Genomic DNA, 19040 nt, shown 5'->3' with positions numbered 1-19040 from the left:
AGTGGTTGTTCTGGATGGTAGAATTAGAGTGACTGACTTTCTTCTTTCTTCTTTTCTATATTTTCTTTTTTGTTGTTGTTAAATACACTCCATGCCCAGCATGCAGCCCAAATGCAGGGCTTGAACTCACAACCCTGGGATCAAGAATCGGACGCTTAACCCACCGAGCCACTCAGGTGCCCTTATTCTTTTCTATATTTTACAAATTTTCTGCAGTGAAAATTGCATTGCTTTGATTACTGGAAAAATATAATTTTTAAATTTGAAAAATGTCCTTTGATTGTTCTGTCATTTTTACAGCAAGTCCATTTCGGAGGAAAGACGCAGGAAGGAACAGTTCAAGGAAGAGGGCTAGGAGATCGCAGTTTCCGTCCTGTTAGTATCAAAGAGCACCACCAGGTGGCTCCTGTGGCCCAGTTTTTCCCAGAGGCTGGAGCTGCATGAGGCCTGGGGAAGGTCTGCAGCAAGGAGCATCTGAGCAAGACGTCACAGTAGAGTCCCGTCTGGCTCTATTTGCAAGCACACTTTTGCACCTCGTGGCTTTTGCAAGTGTTGCTGTCTCTGCCTGGTGCATCCTCCTCTACACCCCATTGACCCACCATCTGGTCAGTGCGCTGTGTATCCTCACAGCTCAGACCCAAAATCTCCTCCTCCTCTTAGATCAGATGATAGAGCACCCAGGAGCTCCAGGGGTCCTGGAATAGCGAGTGATCAATCGTGATGAGTGAGCAGAAAACTCCGTGTAGAGTTCTGGGGTAACTGTTTCTGAAATAAGTGGTTTCTTTTTGAATAACGATACTAGCCATTGTTCACAGTGCACCTGTGTATGAGCCAAGACATCAGTCTTCTGCTCTTGAACTAGACCTTCCACCATCAACTCTCTTGGGGCTCTAGTTTGCCAACTGCAGATCTTGGGTTGGGTCTTGTCAGCTTCCATAATCACATGAGCCAATTCTTTATAATCTATTGGTGCTTTTTCTATGCATCTATACAGTAATATGCATCCAGAAAGTTCTATGGATTTCCACAAACTGAACATATGCATGTAACCAACAACCAAATCCAGATTCAGAACATCCCCAGCACCCCGGAAGCGCCCCCATATGTCTCTTTCAATCATCTTCCACCCACCCCAGGGTAACCACTTTCCTGACTTCTAATGAAATGGATCAGATTTGTCTAAAGTATAGTAAATTTTAGCTGACTTCGAGTTTTTAAATAAATTCAAGCCATACATGATCCACTTGGTGCAGAGAGGATCAGTATGGGGAATAAGGGAGAGTGGGGCAAAGTCCACAGGCACTGGGGCTCCGATTCATGGCAGGGCCTAGAAAACTTTGTGTGATGTCTATCAGATGAGCCCCCCTTCCCACCCCTGGCCACCTTACCTTCACGCTGTGAGTAGGAGTGGGGAGGCAGGGTTCTGGAGGACCTGAGGAGGGAGGCTGGCAGAGAGCATAGCTGGAGGAAAGCCCCAGAGTGGTGACCTCAGAACGCAAGGAGCAATGGGGTGCTGGTGGGGGTGGTAAAGACATGGGAAGGTTGGCAGGGCAGTGTCAAAACAGTCTTCTTCCCATAGTCGTGGGGATCGCTGGGAGGCTTTCAAGCAGAAGACTGACAGGGTCAGATTTCTATTCAGAAAGAATGCTCTGAGCACTGAGAAGTAGAAATAACGAGCATGTACTGAGCTGGACACTGCTCCAAGCCCTTGACTTGCGTTATCAAGCTCAGTGTTCGCAGCAACCGAGGAAGTAGCCTTAGGATCCGCCATTTACACATCAGCCTTCAGCACGCAAGAAGAGCGCCCACATTCCTGCGACCGAAGGGGCAGAGCCCACTGTGGCTCAGAGCCCGACCCTTAACCATACTCTGCCTTAGAAGGGGTGCGGGGAACAGGGCCGGAAGTAGAAAGACTGGGGAGGAGTCTACTGCAGTTAAGCAGCCGGAGGTGATACGGTGGGGGACTGTGGGGAGAGGTGCGAGGACTAGGGATCTTCCTGCTGCTTAGGCCACAGCAGTCTCCCTTCCCCTGGGCCCCAAACACTTGCCCTGGACTTCATCGCACCAGCCTCACTCTGGGGGTCCCGGAAAACCCCAGCCTTCTCCTCCCTCACCATCACTAAAGATTCATCCTTTTAATACTTTTCACTCATCCAAGAAAGAAACTGGGGAGAGAGCAGGGCAGTGAGCCTGGGGTCTCACAACTCGGGTGTCTGCACTGGGGATCCTGACCCTCTGTGGGAGCCTTGGGGACCCGGGCCATCTCTAGTTATCATCCCAAGGTTGGACGGGGCTGATCCCAGCTGTCTCCAGCCTCTTTCCCTTCTAGGCCTCTTCCTCCAGGCATCCCTCTTCCCTGTCTTCAACGGCTAGGGAAACCTCTTTTGAAAAGGGCTGCCAGGGCAGCCCCGGTGGCACAGCGGTTTAGCGCCGCCTGCAGCCCGGGGTGTGATCCTGGAGACCCAGGATCGAGTCCCACATCTGGCTCCTTGCATGGAACCTGCTTCTCCCTCTGCCTGTGTCTCTGTGCCTTTCTCTCTGTGTCTCTTATGAATAAATAAATAAAATCTATTAAAAAAAAAAAAAAAGAAAGAAAAGGGCTGCCAGGTGCCGGTGGGCAGCTGCCCCTGGTGGGCAGACCATCAGCAGGGGGAAGATGGCTCCAGGGAGAAAATGAAGCTGCAGAAGGAGGCCTGACTTGTCTGCCTCAAGAAAGAGAGAGGGAAGGAGGGAGAGAGGGAGACAGGAAGGAAACTAACATTTGCTTAGCAGTTCCAATACCGGCGCAAATCTTCATGGTACAGATTATAGGGTTCTATAGAGCAAGCGTCAGCAAACTTCTGTAAAGGGCCATGTGGCATGGAGTCTAGGCTTTGCAGGCTTCCTCTGCCCTTGTAGTAAGAGAACAGTCCTAGACAATATGTAAATGAGTGGACTAGCAGGGCTGGGTGCCAATAGAACATTATTTACAAAAACAGGCAGAAAAGATGATCACCATCATTGGTCATCAGGGAAATGCAATCCAGAATCACAATTAGAGACTATTTCAGACCCACTAAGATAGCTGTAATAAAAAAAAAAAAAAATAAAAAAAAATAAAAAGAAAAAAAATAAAATAAAATAAAAGACAGGTAAGGTTAGTGAGGATGTGCAGAAACTAGAACCCTCATACACATGGTTCAATGTAAGCCGGTGTGGCTGCTTTGGAAAATGATAGGGCAGGTCCTCAAATGGCGATGAACACAGAGGTACCATGTGACCCAGCAATTCCACACCCAGGTGCATCCTCAAGAAAAATGAAAGCAAAAACCTGTAAGAGTGCAAATGGCAGCGCTATCCAGAGTAGTCCATCAACCAATACATGGGTAAATACAATGTGGCATCATCCGTTTAATGGGACACTTTGTCAATAAAAAAAGAATGAAGAAATACAAAATATATGAAATGTCTCAGAAAATAATGACATTAATCTCCAGGAACTACTGTAAACGGGCTCTATCATAATGAAGGGGTAAAGCAAGAAAGAGAAAGGCATGAGATTCACCAAGATTTGTAGCAAAAAGGAAAAATTTTAAAAAAGGAATTAAAGGGCAGCCCAGGTGGCTCAGTGGTTTAGCGTTGCCTTTGGCCTAGGATGTGATCCTGGAGACCTGGGATCGAGTCCCACGTCAGGCTCGCTGCATGGAGCCTGCTTCTCCCTCTGCCTGTGTCAGTGCCTCTCTCTCTCTCTCTCTGTCTCTCATGAATAAATAAATAAAATATTTTAAAAGAATCTTAAAAAAAATAAAATAAAAAGGAATTAAGTACTGACCCATGAGCCTTGAAAACATTATTCTAAGTGGGAGAAGCCAAATGTGTGTTTATGTTTCCATTCATATGTAATGTCCAGAGGAGGCCAATCTCTGAAGAGAAATTGTGGTTACTGAAGGCTGAGAGGGTTAGAGAGCGTGGAGGCTGAGGGGCAAGAGATGCAGGATTTGGGGGAGAATTTTTAGGATGATGAAAATTGATGGTGGTGGGGAATGCACAGATCGGAATAAAACAAACTAGTGAATTACACACTTTAAAAATATGGATTGTATGGTATATGTCACATTGCAATAAAAATGTTAAAATAGTGAGCCAGATTCTTCCCACCAGCCATAGTTTGGCGATTTCAGTTATAAAATAGAGTGGTCAGGGTGTCTGGGTGGCTCAGTTGCTTAGGCATCTGCTTTGGCTGAGGTCTTGGTCTCGGGGTCCTGGGATCGAGCCCCTCATGGGGCTCACTGAGGAGTCTGCTTCTCCCTCTCCCGTTGCTCCTCGGCCCCCACCCCCTCTCTCTCAAATGAATAAGAAAATGGTTTAAAAAAAAATAGAGTAGTCAGACTGAGTTGGAATTTTTGCTTTTTGTGTGACCTCAGGCAAGTTTGGTAACTTCTCTGTTCTCTACTGTCCTCAACTGAAAAGTAGGGTGATGATAATAGTACCTATATCAGAGTGTTGTAAAAATTAAGTGAGTTGAAATATGTAGAATGCCTACACATAAGGTATCTGTTGATGTTGATGATTATCCCGGTCCCCAGTTTAGAAGTGAAGAGACGGAGGCTGAGCCAGAGGGAGGCTCTCACCCAGGTCACACAGTAAATAAGTGACAGAGCAGGAGCTCAAGGTTCCACATGTCCCGTGCTGAGTCCATGTTCTTTCCATTCTACTATTCCCTCATGCTGTCTCCTACTGATAGTCCAAGCTCACCAGGGGGCCCTGGCCTGGCCCTCCACCCCATGGCCTTCCGTTTGTCCTGTGCCAAGTGGGGACATTGGCCTGGATGCTCCTGAAGAACTTCAAAGAGCTGAATGTATGACATCTTACAAATTGGTGAAGAAGATAGAGTGGACATGGCAGGACTTGGGGTCCAGGCTCCATGCACCGTGTATACCTGTGCCATCAGCATTAAGCCCAGAGGCTGGATTTCCCACTTCCCTTGCTGGACTTCTATGCCAGCCCCCACGAGAAGAGGAGATGCATGATACTCTACTTACAGATGATACATTAACAGCCAGGCTTGGGAAGCAGTAAGCTGTGAGTCATGTAAAGGCAAAACAACACTGTCCTGAGCTCTCCCGAGTGCTCTGTGGAAGCAGAGAATAAATACCTAACTTCAAATGACTTTTCTTAAAAGGTCAAAAGAAATTGAAATTTTTGTCTTTTGGAAAGCTGTCAGGGTTTAAAAGCAATCATCTGGATGCAATCAAGAGAGATGCCTCACCTGGGTCAAGAAGTGGGGGCTGCTGGGGCATCTCAGTGGAGTTGTGCTAGGAAAACACCCAACACTACATAAAGTTCACGTGTAACCCAACTTTGAAAGCAGTGTCAAAGAAAGATGGGAGGAGGGAGAGAGGGAGGGAGGGAAGAGAGAGATACAGAGACAGAGGAAAGAAAGAAGAAGAAAGAAAGAAAGAAGAAAAGAAGAAATGAAGGAGGAAGGAAGGAAGGAAGAATAGAAGGAAGGAAGGGAAGGAAAGGAAGGAAGGAAGGAAATAGATGTAGGAAGAAAGAAAAGAAAGCAGCTATACCCGAAACGCCTCCACATTCACCAATCTTATCCTCTCCCTAAAGAAAGAACAGAAAGAGAGGACGAAGAAGAAGAAAGAGAAGATGAGAAAGATTTCGATACAAAGAAAGAGAAAGATGAGAAAGATTTCTGATACTCCAATTGGGCCACTTGGAAAAGAAATCCTTTTCTTGGTTGGTGTAGTGGTGAACTGAGGGAGAGCTGTCCTTCTATTTTCTTCCATTTCCCCTACCCTTCCCCAACCAATTAGCCACTGACACCCACATTGGCTCATTTTAGAAACTACCAAATGGATTTTGAGACAGCTTGAAGGATGTCTTAACCATTTCCCAGACAGGCCAGGTATGAAGACCACACAGGTGACTCTAACAGTCCTGTAACCTCTTGAACTCAAGTGCATGCCTCAAGCAGGACAGGCTGTTATGCTGCAGTGACAACTTCCACACACCCCCACCCAGTCTCAGCAGCTTAACAGAATACTCTATTTCTCACTCACATTATGTATACAGGACAGGGCTCTGCACATACATAGTTATCACTCAAGATCGTAAGACTGAGAGACAACACATGCATCTATGACCACCATGGGTGGCTTTTAAAGCCTCACACAGAGGGGATGCAAGCCAGCTCTGGAGAGATAGCACCGATCAGAGCAAGTGTAACTTCAGAGTTAGAGAAGATGCGGTCCTCTGTGATGGAGGAAGAGGGCCAGATATGTGTAGTGAGCCCTCTCTCCACAAGCACGGTGCATCTCAGGAGAGCGACCAGGGCAATAGGCCCTAGATCCAGGAACCAAACTGTGAAGGACAGCAGTGTGGCACCCACGGAGGATAGTGGCCTTCAGGGGCTTTAGGGTTAGGGTAGGAGAAGCGCCTGGCACATGGTAGGAACCCAATAAATACAGCTTTGCCCAGCTACAAAAGAACGATAACAGGAAAAAAAAAAAAAAAACAACTAGGATGTTAAATGTCATTTGGCCCAAGTTCTGGAACCAGAAATTGGAAAAGAGGAAGGGAAACAAAGGGGACAGATGGGCAGGGGGAAATAGGGGGAATGATCCTCCCAACCTGCCCCCTCCAAGCAACAAAGCCTGAACACTCGGCAGAATCTTCTGCTATTCTCTGATGGGGTAGAAAGCAGAGCATCACTCTCTGTTCTGCCACCTACAGCGACAGGTGTCCCATGGCAGAGGGCTGTCCTCAAAGACCCGGCCTCCCCGGGTGGGGATAGTGCACAGCACAGAGGTTAGGGCTAGCTGAGTCCCCAGACGGTCCCACCTGCAGACCAGGGCTTGGTTCATGGAACCGACCTCAACTTTGGCTGTGCCTTAGGTTCAAAGCAAAGGGATCAGAGGCTACTTTGAACTGCCTTTGACAAACTCATTTTGCCTTGACATGACAGGTGGAAAGTATTCTCAGCTGTTCTCAGGGCCATTTCCAAAGAAGGAAACCTAACAGGCAGTTACCCTGCTAACCCCAGTGCGCCACACCCCAGCCCCAGCCCATGACCCTGTGACTTGCTCCGGTCAATGGAATGTTAGCAAGTATGATACAAGCAAAGGCCTAAGAAGGTCTGCACTAGAACTTGTCCTGCGCTGTTCTCTGATGGAAGCCAGTGCCATGCTTATATACAGATGCTCAAGCGGGACTGCAGAATGGTAAGTCAGATGGGGAGACCCCTTGGGATGAGAAGCTCCAGCCCCAGCTGAGCTCCCAGCCGAGCTCCCAGCTGAATGTGGCCACAGGGTGACCTCAGCTATAGTGGGTGGAGCAGAAGAACTTCCCAGCAGAGCCCAGTCAACCCTCAGAACCAGGAAAACTAATCAGTGGCCACTACTTTAAACAACTCCATTTTAGGGTCATTTATCATGCATCCATAAGTAGCTGAAAGGGTGGCCTTCTTTTGGTGAATTAAATGTAGAGGATGCATGCTCAAGTGCTGGCAGGTCAATGGATGCCTTTGTGCCTCAGATTTAAGTGACACTGAGAAACTTCTTTCACTCCTGCTTGCCACAGAGATGAGGATGACGAAGCCCCTGGACCTGGGGATGGCTCCTAGGCACTGAGAGGACAGGTGCATCCATAAATGCCAGCAGAGCTTAGAGTGCCATACGAGGGCATGCAAGGCAGTCAGGTGGGGCCTCTTAGCTGGGATGACCTTTATTTTTTTTTAATTTTTATTTATTTATGATAGTCACACACACAGAGAGAGAGAGAGAGAGAGAGGCAGAGACACAGGCAGAGGGAGAAGCAGGCTCCATGTACCGGGAGCCCGACGTGGGACTCGATCCTGGGTCTCCAGGATCGCGCCCTGGGCCAAAGGCAGGCACCAAACCACTGCGCCACCCAGGGATCCCTGGGATGACCTTTAAATTGGCTCCTGAAGCAGAGAGTTCACCAGGCAGATGGGGGAGGGGGGGAGGACTGCTAGCCAGAAGGACCGGCATGCGCAAAGACAGAGCGTGCAGTTGGCCGCCTACAAGCGCTGTTATGGCTGGAACATCTCTATATATAGACAAGTGTGGGGAAAGGAGGCTGGGGAGGCGAATGGGGCCAAGTTATTCAGGGTCTTGCAAGGAGAGGGAGCGTGAACACCATCCTGAGCTCACTGAGGGTTTGCAACCAGAGCAGGAAGGGTTAGACTGACATTTCTCAACATGTCGCTCTGGGTACTGAGTGGAGGATGGATTGGGGCAGGGAGTCCGGAAGCAGCTGGTGAGAGCCTGACCTATTCCTTCCATCATTCAAGACACGTTCACTGAACACCTACTATGTGCTGGGCATGGTTAGAAGCGGGGCGGGGGGCGGGGTGCGGGCTGGAGGTGTTGGGAGGAGCCTGGAAGGCAAGTGAGAAAGCACATCTGAGATGACCCCAGGTTGTCCACAGGCTGCCTGACCAAAGGATGGAGGTACCATTCCCTACATGGGACCAGAAAGAGAACCAGGTTTGGGGGACAACAGTGAGTTCAGTGTTGCTAGGTCCGTGGACATCTCAAACCTAAATCCTCCATTTATGCCATGGGGGCAATAGCCTGGCCTTCGGGGCTTCTCCTGGTCTCTTTCTTCTCCCAGTGGAGCTCTTTGGTGACGGTGTGAGAAAGGGGATGCCAAGGGGTCCCAAGGGTGCTGGGGGCCTGGGGAAACCCATGAGAATTTGTCAGTACAGAGGAGACAGGATGGGAGGAAAGGAAACCTGGAGGAATCTGGAGAGAAGTGGGGAGACTTCAATACTGTCTGCCAACCTCCAAAGAGAGGCCTGCCGAGGAGCAGGAGCATAGATGCGCCTCTGTTTTCTCTCTGTAAAATGGGACTGAGAAAATAGGTGAGGATCAAACCAGATAATCCACGTAACGTTCTTACCGAGAGACCGAAACTGCAACAACCACTCACTAAGCGACTGAAGCATTTGTTTCACTAGCTTGTGAGACCCCGAAAGCAGAGTTAAAGCCCAAGAACTGAGGCTTTGGGGAGGCCTATCCGGCCCCAGGCTGAGAGGGAAGAGGAAGGGAGCCAGGATCAGGGACAGGTCAAGAACAGAGGAGAGAGGCCCCTTCCCCTCTCCACCCCACCCCCAGACACCGGCTGCCCCTAGCACATCCTCCTCAGCCCTGCTCCGCCTTCTTTGTCAGACATCCGCAGGCCAGGGCTGTGCTGTCGCCCTCCCCCATCTGGGTGGCTCCCACACCTGGTCAAGCCTCCTTTCTTTCCTCCCAGGAGGGGCACCCTGCTAGATGCCTTGGGGACCCAGATAAATCCTCTCGCTCACACTGGCCCCCAAAGATCACCGTTGAGGTCTCGAGGGATGCCTCTACCCCTGTCTGCCCACAGAAATCCCACCCATCCTTCAATGCTGGGCTTAGGGCTGCTACCTCCAGAAAGCCTACCCTGACTGCACCTCCTCTTCTCTCCCCACATCCACCTAATTCGGAATGATGCTTCCTCCTCGGGGCTCCCACGTCCCTCTTCTGTCCCTGATCTCAGGCTTTTCCAAGTCAAGGCAACCTGCCCCGATAGGCTGCCTGCTCCAGACAGCAGACCCTCATCAGAGTCCTTGCGACAGGTAACGTACCAAGAGCACCTCCAACATGCCAGGTGCCGTGCTTAGAGCCTGACGTGCCCCCCACTCCCTGACTCTTCATTCGGGCCCTGGTGGGGGGTGGCACTGACCTCCAGAGGGACACAAAGCTATGTACTTGACAATGTCCCATGGCCAGTCACAGGAGCAGCTGGGACCTGAATACAGGCCTGTGTGACACCACAGCAGGGACCTCACCCGCCTCCCCATCCAAAAATAAGGAGGCCGGCTGTTCCAGTTCAGCCCAGTGCCATCTGCCCACAGCCCTCGGTGCTGACGCCAGCTCTGCCCCACCTGCTATTCCAAGCTTCGGGCTCTGTTTTCAGAAGGGCCCTAACCAACTGTAGGCCTCCCTCCCAGGGGCAGGACATGAACCGGCCTTCCTCCGAGCTGGAACGCTCCATGGCTGGGTCTGAGGGTCTCATCCAGGACCCACTGGTGGCTGAGGTGGGTGGGCCCCACCCACAACCATGCCCAGCTGCCCCTGCCCGGGAGCTGCCAGCCGATGTTAGTCTTCTGAGCAAGGTGTGGGCTTGAGGCACCCGGTTCAATGGGCCACATCTCAGGTCCCCAGCAACACCCTGGGGAGGTCCGCAGGCCCTGGGGGAATCCAGCCGCCCCATGCCACCATCCTAACCCTCTGCTCCAGCCGTTGCTCCTGGCCCCAGCTCCTCCCGCATGCTGGGCTCACTCTGTCTCACCTCCAGACCGTGACACGTGCGGACAGCACCCAGCCCTGTGCTCGCGGGGCTCCCCACTAGTGGAGGAGCCGGAGAACACTGGCAGAGGGCCCGGCTGTGACAGTGGAAGCCCTGGGTGCTCTGCCTGTGTGGCAGGCCCCCATCCAGCCTTTCCTGGCCCAGGGGGTGCTAAAGCACTTGCCCAGCACTCCTCTGCCCCTGTGTCAGCAGCGGCAACTTGGGGCTGGGGCTGGAGTTTGGGTGGAGGGGGATGGATGCCCCAGGCCGGCCAGTCTGACTCTCAGGGTCTGTGCCTCCGACCTGACTTTACAGACACTTTAGCCCCTCCACATCCTTCCCTGCCCCATTAGCAGACAGGCTGTTCCTCTGAGGAGCCCACCAGGTGCTCTGCTTGCAGGAATCCCTTAGAACAGTCCTGGGGGATTTGGCTTCCCTTTAATAAACATTTACATCATAATGAGTTGGCAAAAAAGCAAACATGGATCTTAGCCAAGGCTCACAGTGGCCCCAGGAGGGCAGAATTATTACTGTTCCCATTCTGCAGATGAGAAACTCAGGGTTCTCTTCATTCATTCATTCATTCATTCATTCATTCATTCATCGTTCCCCAAGTGCTGGGGTTGCAGTGTGGTCATGCAGTCAGGACCGATGCCCTGTAGGAGCCCAAGGATGCCTAGTAAGTCATTTCTAGTGGGACCAGGGGAAGAAAGGGAGGCCCCTGTGGAGAGGAGATGAGGAGGGGTCAGAGAAGGCTACCCAAGGAAGGACCGAGCAGCTGAGACCTGGACAAGGAGGGTGGGAGGCAGCCAGGTAAATGCAGGTTAGCCCAACCACAAGTCAGAGCCATGACTGGACCCAATGGATTCCAAGTCCAGTGACCTTCCCACCACACCATGTCGCCACACTGACTGCCCGTATGGCCAGGCCCTGTCCTAGGCACTAGAGAGACAGGCTGTGCCACAAATACCACAGTACGGGTACAGCTGTGGGAGCCCAGGGGAGGAGGTTCGCCCTGCAGGAGTGGGAGAGGTCCAGGTGGGCTTCGCAAAGTGGGCGCTGTGTAAGCCAGCCCTAGAAGATGCATGGGAGTCTGTCAGCTAGAGTAGGGCTGTCCTTGCAGGAGGACAAGGGCTCAGAGATGAAAGCAGGCTGGGACCATCACATGGGAGGTGAGTAGTAAGTGAGGGGGATGTTTCAGGGAAGGAGGTCTCTCAAGGCCTATGGCTTCATCAGGTTGAGGGAGGAATCTGAAGAGGCCTGAGAAAAATAGGGAAGGAGGAAAAGCTGGAATTGAGAAGGGAGACAGGAGCCAGCGCTGGGGCTGCTGCTTGGGGAGGGGACCAGCTGCCAGCAATTGAGGCGTGTTGTTGGCTCCTCCATTCATTCCCCAGACTCTCTCAGAAGCTGATTACCAATTGTTCCTCCAGCTTCTCAAGAGGCCAGGGGATGCAGGGAGGGAGGGAAGTGTGCCTGGAGGAGCTGCCACGCTTCCATGGAAGGATCGGTCCCCTCTGACACCCACCTCTGCCCCCTCTATTTCCAACCAAACCTGGGAGGTGGGGGAGGGAACAATTCCTAAAAATACTAAGACCAACTAAAGCACATTCGGAGACAGAGGCGTTGAAATCCGTGCAGTCGGAGGGTGTGCAGAGCCGCAGAAAGGAAAAAAAACAACAAATCCTTGGCTCATCAGACAGATCAGAGCTTGAATACTTACTGTGTGACCTCGGGCCAGAGGCCTAGCCTCTCTGAGCCTCCGGGTAAGGTTGTTGAGAGGGTGTTGGGAGGTAACCCAGGCACCGTGGTGGCAGGCAGTAGGAGCTCAGTGAGTGATGATGCAGGAGGCTTGTGGAACTCATTGGTGAGCTCCACGTTCATGGCTCCTGTGGCCGAAGGGCTGTCCTGGAGCAGAGGCCTGAAGGGGGGAAGGAGACACAGGCAGGAGCTAGGCTGGCACCAGGGGAGGAGAGGCGACAGGAGCACGAGCACGAGCACGGCCCCCCTGCTGGGCAGCCAGCATGCAGCCCTGTGCCAGCCCCTGCCTCCCCCTAGGCTGTCGAACTTGCCCCCCACAGTGGCCGGGTAGGGACCCCACAGCTCCCCCCTCCCTTTCCCTGGTGGCTGCACTTCCCTGCTCGCTTCCATCTCTGTCCCTCCCTGCTGCGGGCGGGCGCACCCCTAGCCTGTGTGTATCTCCGTCCATGTGCTCTGCCCTGCTGCTTGTCTGCACCTGTTGTGATTTCTGCTGGACTCTGTTTCTCTGTCGTTCTTTCCTTTTTATTTCTGTTACCTTCTGTTCCTCTGAAAACAGAGGCCGCCTGGGCCTAAGAATGGGGAAACCAGGGGGTTGCCTTGCTCATGCCCGCCCCCGACACCCCAACCCGGCCTCCGCAGGGGTGCCTCTGACAACCCCTCTGCTGAGGAGACCTGGCTCTGGTGAGAACCAAGGGCACATCCTCCTGGAAGGGGCCATTCCCTGCACGTTGCCGTGGGGACACAGACGTCCTCCCTCACAGCGGCTCTGGGCTAGGAGGTCCCATGAACTTGAACTCGGGTTCCCTCTCCTGGCCCTTGCCCTGGGTCGGCCTCGTCCTCCAGCCTGATGTGTGAAGGCCGCCTCCCCACTGCCTCCTCACTGCCTCCTCACTGCGGCCGAGGCTGGAGCCTCCCACCTACTCGGCCTCTCGCCCTCCCTCCCGCCCTCCGTGGCAGACTGACCTTCCAACCTGCCTCTCCCCGCTCAAGAACCTCCTTCAGCCCCCGCCTCCTAGATCAGCCCTGACCCACTCGCCAGTCCCACCACCTTCCGCAGGGCCTGCCACCCCAGCTGCCCACGCTCTCAGCGGCCACGTGGGCTTTCGCCTTGCCCCAGCCATGCTATCCCCTCTCCCGGCCCCTGCGGGCGTTTCTGTTCCTTGCGATTGATATTCCCGAGGGTGTCCAGTGGTTTGCCCTCAGCCAAATGTGAGTCGCTATCGACTCCCCAGACCTGGCCATCCCTCCATCCGTCATCCCTCCTGCTTGTTTCCTGATCTGCCTCCCTTGAGCAACTTATTTCCGGGGCCGCCTGGGCAGAGGAGCGTCAGACTCTGCAGGGAGCTGTCTGCAGCCCCTCCTGCCAGCCAGCCCAGGACAGCCCCTCTGTGCCAGCTCCCTGGGAGATGGAGACATCCTTTTCCTGGCAGCCACCCAGCCAGTGCCTCAGGACTGCTATTTGACCAGCAGCAATCCCAGCCTCTTCAGAGCCACCCCCAGGGACCCTGCAGAGGCCCCTGGATCAATGAGTCTGGAGGAAGAGCACCCCCCTTGTGCAAAGCTTCGCCCTCTAAATGACTGGGCTTGTGCTGCAGGGTGGAGTGAGTGGATTTACTGAGAGGGGGAGATGCTCACACATCATGTGAGCCCCTGCTGCTTGGTAGGGCGCCTGGCTGATGGCTTTGACAGAAGGGAAAGGCCGTGGTGGGGAGTCCCCAAAGCCGGCATCTGGTCCTGGCTCTGCTTCCAGCCTCGGGCTTGTGTGACCATCGTTCAGAGCCCTGTTTCTCCATTGTCCCACGAGGGCTAGGACCAATGTTCTCTCCAAACTTCACAGCTCTGATGTGCTGGGCTGTGAAATAAGGATGTCACTGGAGACTCCTCTTGAGGACACCCTAAGGGGCATAGAGCACAGTAGTCACAGCCAGTTGTAGTCCCCAGCTGGGGCAGAGGACAGACCCTGATCCTGTCTCTTTGCAACTGAGTCACCTTGGACCAGAGCTTCTCAACCTTAGTGCTCCTGGCATCCCTGGTTGGATAGTTCTGTGTAGTAGGGGGTCCTGTGCACCAACAAGGTTCATGAGCAACCCTGTAGTCCTGCCCAAGATGTGACGACCACAAAAGCCTCGAACATTGACAAATGTCCCCGGGGAGTAAGATGACCCCTGATGGAGAGCCACCGCCTTAGACAAGTCACTCAGTTTTCTTTGTCTTCACTTTTCCCATTAGTAAGATGACAACTAATAGTGACGGGGGGTAAGCCCACTTGGAGTAAATGCTTAGCGATGGTGAGGCAATAGTCTAAGTGCTCTCTGCATTTTAGGCTCTAATTCATTGGCACTTCACCATAGCCCTAAGGATGGGCATTATTCTCCCCATCTTACCAGGAAGAAATGGACATTCAGAAGTTGAGTGACTCCCCAAGGCCACACAGCTAAGAAGCGGCAGATTCAAGCAGGTGGAGCCCCAGGCCCGTAACCAAACAGGTAGCGTCAGGATTGAATGCGGCCACATGCGTATGGTGTGCTGGGGACGGTCCAGCTGCTCACTAAGTGCTGTGGTTGGCCTTGATAAGCCTCTCCAACCAGGGCGCTGGCCCACTGTCTCTGTCACTGACTCTGAGTCCGCTAATAGCGATGGAGCCACTACTCTGTGCCAGAGCTACTGCACTTGATCCCACGAGCAAGTTCTCTCTCCCGGTTGCAGAGGGGAGATGGAGACTCAGAAAGGAGAAAGGCCTGGCCCGCAGTCACTCTGCCGGGTGCCAGGCCACCAGTGGGCTGGGTGGTGACCGGCTGTCGCATGGCCCTCGGTGGGGCCCACGTGGGGGTGGTGCCAACAGGTCCTCCCTGCCTCTGCCAGAATTGTCAGGAGGAAGGAAGTGGACTGAGAGGCATTGATGCTGAGGAAGAAACCCATGGTGGGTGTCCCCTTCCTTTGTGTTAGACCAAACTTTCCAGGATGGGAGGCTGGCAGGCTGCAAACAATTGTTGCAAACAATTGTGATTAGTTGCCAACATTTGGATATTTGGCAACCGGATACTTCAAGGACACCTGAATTGGGATATTTGGCAAATGATATTTCAGGGACACTCGGTGGATCAGAGGTTGAGTATCTGCCTTTGGCTCAGGGTGTGATCCTGGGTCCTGGAATCGAGTCCCACATCAGGCTCCTGGTGGGGAGCCTGCTTCTCCCTCTGCCTCTCTCTCTCTCTCTCATGAATAAATAAATAAAATCTTTAAAAAAAATAATAAGATAAAATGATTATATTTCATGTTAAATCCATGTTAAATCCTGTATTACTGCTTTCCTCTGAAATTTTGAAAGAGGCAGTAAGTACACTTGTGTAGGTGGATAAGAGCAGGGGCTCCGAAGTCAGGCCACATGGGTTCCAAGTCCAGCCCTGCCACTAACTTGCTGGACGTCCTTGGGTGAGTTACTCAACCTCTCTGTGCTCTGTTGTCTTCATCTGTATAATGGGGATAATAACACTACTTGCCTCCAGACTCGTCATGAAGATTAAAGGAGAAAGTGCCTACAGAGCGCTTCTTAAGCACAGCACTAAACACAAAAGAAGCCGTCAACATGTTAATGATCATTATTTTTGTCATTGTTTACTAGAATTAGTATCAGGCAACGGTGATCCTCCATTCTCCCCCCACCCACAGCAAACACCAGTGGGAGCTGAGAACAGCCACCAAGCTGGAGGGCTGTGAGCTCTTCTGTTGTGCGCAGCCCCTACCAGGCACAGACCCCGAGCAGAGGTCCTTGAAAGACTTCTTGGTTGCTCTGTGACTTTGGACACTCCACGTGTCCGGCTCAGGGTCATCATTTACAAGACGGAAGCGCAGAATCTTAAAGACTGAAAGGAAGCAGATGCAGGAGGCCACGTACTCTGCGGCGCCGTCTGTGTGGCGCGTCCCAGCTGGACAAATCCACGGAGACAGACGGGTGATTGCCAAGGGCTGGGGGTGGGATGTGACTGCCCACGGCATTTCTCTCAGAGTGATGAAGATGGTCTGGGGCTACGTAGTCATGATCCTTGCACAGCTTCGGGTACATACTAGAAGCCACTGCGTCATGCACTTCAAGACGGTGAATTTTACGGTAAGTGAATTATATGTCCATTTAAAAAATTCTGAAACAGAAATGTCCAGGCCCAGTCGGCGTGTTGTGTGATGAAGCTCACACGAGAAATGGGCTACAAAGCACCAGGCCCCAGACGAGGCGCATTCCTAGCACCCTGGCCACAAGCTGGGTGGGCCTCCTCCTTGGAATTGGAGGGGCTTCCGGACCTTCAGCCCGGGGTTCTTGCCTTTGGAGGGAGCCCTCACACCCACAGACGCCAAGGCCACCACCAGCCTGGCTCTGGTCAGGCTCTGCAGGGGTGGGGGCGGCTTCCCTGCTGGTTACAGCTGCCCTGGTGTCCAGAGACCCCAGACCCAGAGAGAACTCGGCAACTGCCTGATTGCTCCCAGCCTTGCTGGGCCCGGCCTACGCTTGTTGGTGTCCTGCCCGAGAGACAGGGGCTCCATGACCCTTGCCCCAGGCAGGGGCTGGCCGCTCATCTCCACGGTCTCTCTTCAGGGACTAGACCTGCCAAGGGACTAGGGCTCAGCCCTACTACTGCGTGACCCTGTCTGTCTGCAAGTCTGGAGCTGGGAGGCTCAGCCTCAGCCCCTGGGTATCCGATCTGCTCAGACCAGCTCCCGCAGGGCCTGGCGGTTGCCAGGGGTAGGTCAGACGGTGTACCTCCCTCTCTTCCAGAACCTTCTAACATGTGTCTTGATTGCCCAAGCCATGATTTTGGCTACATCAGCCAAAATGATACTCAAGACACCTTCCATTGTCATGTCTTCTGGTCCAAGGAAAAGGTGAGTCCTCCCCCAAGCCCTTCTCTGCCTGCTGAGGAGTTGGGCCTATGATGTCTCATTGACCCTAAGCCAGGGCCTGCCCTAGACACCCAGGGGCCTGGAGGAAGGGCCTGGAGGAGAGACGTGTGCTCCGAGTAATGCACACTTCCCCGAGGACCTGCAAGTTCCAGTGAGTACACCCATGAGCATATGTCCCTGTGTACTCGGGGTGTGTGCGTGTACACATATGTGTATGCATGCTGCTGACGTGGGGTCTGTGCACATTTGTAGGTCCGTGCTTCTCCCTGTGTGCATGACCGTGGGTGTCCACACATTCGTGTTCACCAGGCACGTCCATGTGTCTACACATGTGGCTGACCATGTTATTGTACTGGTGCCGTGGCTGCACATCTGTGGCCAAGCTGTTCCCACCTGCCTGATCCTGAGGGGCTGTGCTTATGTGTCCCGCCCCCTACATCTGCACATACATGGCTGCTCTATGTGTGCACAAACCAAAGCAGGCGGTGAGAACTGGGGCCTGACCTTTGAGGTTTACCATGAGCTCAACCTCCAGTGCCCCCACTGCACGTGGCAGACTGGGCCAGCGACCCACTGTGGGTGGCATGGATGCCCAGCATCACCATCGCCGACAAGAGCCGCACCACCACCACCCCTGAGCTTCAGAGATCCCCGATCCTGGGGGCCCAGACAGGCCATTGGCTCCAACTCCCTCAAGCTACTTAAGATGGGCCCTCCAGGTGTGCGGATACAGGTGTGAGGGATAAACAGTTGGGCTAGGGATCAGAACAGGGATGAGGAGGTAGTTCCCATCTGGAGTCTCTAGCTCTCTGTCCCCCACCAAACACACACCTGCTGGAGCCTGTCCCCCAGCATCTCCCTCTCTCCTCTCCTTGGGGGCCCCCCAGGCCATGGCTCCAGATCCTCAACTCCTGCAGCTGTGGGAGTGAGAGAAGCTAATGGGCAGTTGAGCTGAGTGGGTGGGGGCCAGATCACCCCCTCCTATCCCACGGGCCCAGGCCTAACTAGCTGCCTAGGCACAGGTCCTTGGGGCCTGGCTAAGTGCTGCCACAGTGGCCCACGGGGAGGCCCAGGCTCAGGCCACCAAGCCCTGTGCACCCATGTACCTGGCACTGCAGGTCCTGAACGGCCAAGCCTGGGGCCCACCTAGGGAAGAGAGGGCTGCTCAGCCCACCCGCCTAGGAGGTCGTGGGCCTAGCGGGAGTTGGGAACACTGCAGGTCCTGCTCTGGGCAGAACGCAGAAAGACAAGCAAATGGCAGCTCCAAGATGGGAAGGGACTTGCTCGAGTTCACCTGTCTGGGAGTGGCCACGCCCGCACGACTGCAGAGTCTCTTCACTACCCTTTCCTACCCCCCAAGGCAAAAATTTCAGTACTAGTATCTAACCAAGTCAGATCCCCAATTCCCCTAGAGCCCCAGTGGGCTCCATGAGGCCACCTCCCAGGGACTAGGCCCCCACAGACAGGCGGGTGGCCTGGGTTGCCTGCCCTTCTTCACCCTGATCCTGGGGCTACTCTGGGCCTCTAAGATACTGTCTAGAATTGTGCATAAGGCCCCTGCCAGAGCCCAGAGAGGGTTGGCCACTTGCCCAAGGTCACACAGCAGGAGTTAGCACTGCCCAACTGGTCCCTGAGTGCTCTCCTGTGCTGCTCTCCACGGGCTACCCTGGGCTGGCACAGGCTCTGAGGGGAAGGGGCCCCTCCAGCGAGGCGTTGTCTCCCTAGGCAGACGGTACTGCTCATGGCCACTCTGGTCAACCTGCCACACTCCTCCAGAAGTGGTCAACTAAGGCCATATTCAGTCAGATATGGCAGAGAGACCTCAGGCCCAACTCCTCATGCCAGCTCCTCTGAAGACTAGCCCTCAGCACCAGGGCCAGAAACCAGCTGTCCTGACCCTCCAGCTTGCCGCTGCCCCCGGGGAGGCCCTGTGAGGTGTCAGAGGGCAGGGCAGGGCGGCTTCGGAGGCATGGGGAGGTTGGCGAGGTGATGAGGAAGATCTCGTGCCCTCTTCCCACCACTGTCCCGGGGGCCCTGAGGCCTGGAATGGGCCACATATGGAC

Source organism: Canis lupus, chromosome 9 (genome assembly GCF_011100685.1).
Source record: "Canis lupus familiaris isolate Mischka breed German Shepherd chromosome 9, alternate assembly UU_Cfam_GSD_1.0, whole genome shotgun sequence".
Taxonomy (NCBI): domain Eukaryota; kingdom Metazoa; phylum Chordata; class Mammalia; order Carnivora; family Canidae; genus Canis; species Canis lupus.
Note: the sequence above shows the minus strand (reverse complement) of the source record.